Source organism: Scyliorhinus canicula, chromosome 13 (genome assembly GCF_902713615.1).
Source record: "Scyliorhinus canicula chromosome 13, sScyCan1.1, whole genome shotgun sequence".
In the NCBI taxonomy this organism is placed as follows: Eukaryota; Metazoa; Chordata; class Chondrichthyes; order Carcharhiniformes; family Scyliorhinidae; genus Scyliorhinus; species Scyliorhinus canicula.
In genome coordinates, this window is record NC_052158.1 from 36,927,721 (window position 1) to 36,930,695 (window position 2,975).

The 2,975-nt window shown below is 46.1% G+C and overlaps 1 non-coding gene across 1 annotated transcript; it reads left to right on the plus strand.

Annotated features, from left to right (window-relative positions):
- The first annotated feature begins 775 nt into the window (after positions 1–775).
- trnat-cgu lies at positions 776–847 on the plus strand. The gene has a single exon. It is a non-coding gene; the product is annotated as a tRNA-Thr (tRNA).
- The last annotated feature ends 2,128 nt before the right edge of the window (positions 848–2,975 follow it).

Sequence of the window (2,975 nt, forward strand, 5' to 3'; positions counted from 1 at the left end):
TGGGAGAAGGAGCACCGCCTTGTTCGGAAGGTCGAAACACGAACCAAACACAACATTGAGCCATTTTGGTTCATTGTTCTTTGAAACCATCGTAGGGAAAAGTTTACGAATGACCAGAGAAATACGAGGCATGATTTCCTTCTTCATGTCATTGGATAACTGCCGCAGAAGCCTTTGTTGTAATTAACTACCTGACTCATTTTTCTTACCGCATATCAGGAAGTCTTCTTGGCGTCCAGGAAATCCGAACATTTGGTGAAATAAATTGAGATGAGATTGCGGAAGCCAGAGACCGGTGCTCGAGGAGAGTTTGTTCACTGAGGCGGTTCGCGTCTGCAGTGCGCAGAATCAGAGAGCTTCCACACTTATTGTTCCAATACTTTGCTTTGGGGGTTCCAGCCCCCTCATTCCACAAGCCGGCCTTCAACCGCACCTCGTCCCTGCATCCCGCCAACTTGGCAGGCGTCCACACACCGCCCCATCCCCATAGCAGTCTTTGGGCGCAACCTTTCAGAGCTTTCGATTGTTTCCCCAAAATGGTCATTCGAAGAAGGTATCCATGCTTTGCTTGGCTCGTTTTTCTGGGCGGCATTCGTTCGTGACAATTCTGCCCGGATGCAACATGAATATTAATTTCAATCAATGACAAAAATGCATTTCCCATATAACTAGAACTAATTTATTATTGATATGCAAGTTATTCTGTTCAGAGTAACGTGCTGTTTTCCGTAACGCAAGAATGTAGTCACAGGAGTAAACCTACGCATGCATTGAAGGTGTGGTGGCCAAGTGGGAAGGCGTTGGTCTCGTAAACCAAAAATCGCGGGTTCGATCCCCGTCCACACCTAACAACGACGTTGCTCATTTGTTGTTCTCCCAACGGCTAGTTTTATTCCAGGCACTGCTGGGTTTAATCTTTTCACGTTTGCGCTGCAGAAAGCACTTCACTCGAAGCTGTTGGCTCAGTGCGGCACTGTGGCCCAGTTCTGCTGTCTCACCATGCCGTAGACCACCCTCCATACCGACCCCGAGTCACTGCCCGCCTGGAGTTTGGACATACTCTTCGTGTCTGCATGGGTCTCACCACCACTTTGCAAAAATGTGCAGGGTGTGTGGATTGACCACGCCAAATTGCCCCTTAATGGGGGTGGGGGGCAAACAGAAACTGAAGGCTCCTGCTTAATATTTGCCAAACGTCCAATTTCACATGCTTGTGTTTGGCCATAAGTTAATTAACTGAAATGAGACATCCTTAGTTCCTGTTTCCAGCCCTCACCACACACAATCTGCTTCAGGTATAATTACCGAATGCAACTCGGTATCAAAATCCCTCGTGTCAAAGTCCAAAATGTACAAGAGCAGATGCAGAACATACTGTGGGTAAAATTTGAAGAGTCTGATATCCTTCAGCTTCACGAGACTTGGAGCACACAGAAGCTCATCAGATCTTCTCCGCCGTTCAATGACATCCTCTCCAAATAATCCAAATTACCGAACAGCATGTCTTTCCGTCCTTGTGGGAGGAAGACCAGAGCACCCGGAGGAAGCCCACGCAGACACGTGGAGAACGGGCAGACTCTACACAGACTGATCCAAGCCACGATTGAACGAGGGACGCCGTAGCTGTGAAGCATCAGTGCTAACCACTGTGCTACCGTTCTGCTCGAAGCAAACTATTGCTAAGGTCCCACTGAACTTTGAACTCGGATCGCTTGATTCAAAGCCCAGAGTGCTACCATTACACCATATCATAACCCTTGCTTGACTTGATAATTAAACATCTGTTTGTCTCAGCCATGAACACACTTGAGGACTCGGCCTCCACGGCTCCCTACGGTAAAGAATATCACAGGTTCACTACCTTCTGACAGAATAAACTCCTTCTCATCTCGGTTTTAAAAGGGTGACTCCTTACTCTGATCCCAGACCATCCTACAAGAGGAAACTCATTGTCAGCATCTACCATGCCAAGGGTGGGAATCATATATAAATGAAGAAGACCGCCTCTCATTTGAAACACCAGTGGCCACAGGCAACCTGTTCTTTTAAGAAAATCCCTCCTTACCAGGAATCAACCTAGTGTACATGCCAGTGCCAGTATATGTCTACTTATGTATGGTGACCATATATGTTTACAGTGTTCCACGTGTGGTCTCCCTTGTGTCTTGTATAGTTTTATCAAGACTTCATTGTTTTTATACTCCATTACCTTCGAAATAACGGTCAACATTATATTTGCCTATATTGGAATGAAGAATTTTGAAATCCTGTACACGAACACTAGCAGATCCAGAAAATGATTTGTGATGTCGTCAGCATCCTTTGAAAGGATAAAACAAGTCATTGAATTCCAGTTTTCAAGAGATGCATGCTACCACCTTCGATACATCCTTCAAATTGCAGTACACTGACAGCGGTACAAAACCACCAGAAAGACATAAATAGCGAAACAACGGCGTTAGGAGTCGGGTTGGTAGCCGATCCCAAGAAAATCAGTTTGTGGAATGTCTATCAGATGATTGTTTTGGAGCATCTCGTGGTAGAGCCCACTAGGGAACAAGTAATTCTGGATTTGGTGATGTTTAATGAGGCAGCCCTGATTATAGAACTCAAGGTGAATGGAACCCTTAACTGACCACAACACGATAGAGGTTACCCTGTAGGTTGGGAGGGTGAAGGTAGAATCAAATGTAACGGTATTACAATTGAATAAAGGCAATTACGAAGATATGAGGGTGGAGCTGGCCATGGACGATTGGAAGGAGAGCCTGGCAATGAATACAGTGGAACATCAAGAGCAGGGTTTTATGGCAGTTATTCGGGAGGCACAACAAAAATCCATCCCATGTAGGAGGAACATGCCAAGAGGAGCACGAGGTATCCATGACTGCCGAAAGAGGTTAAGCCCAGCAGAAAACCGAAAGATCAAAGACACAATGTGGCGAGGTTAGTGGAAGGCCAGAGGACTGCCAAGC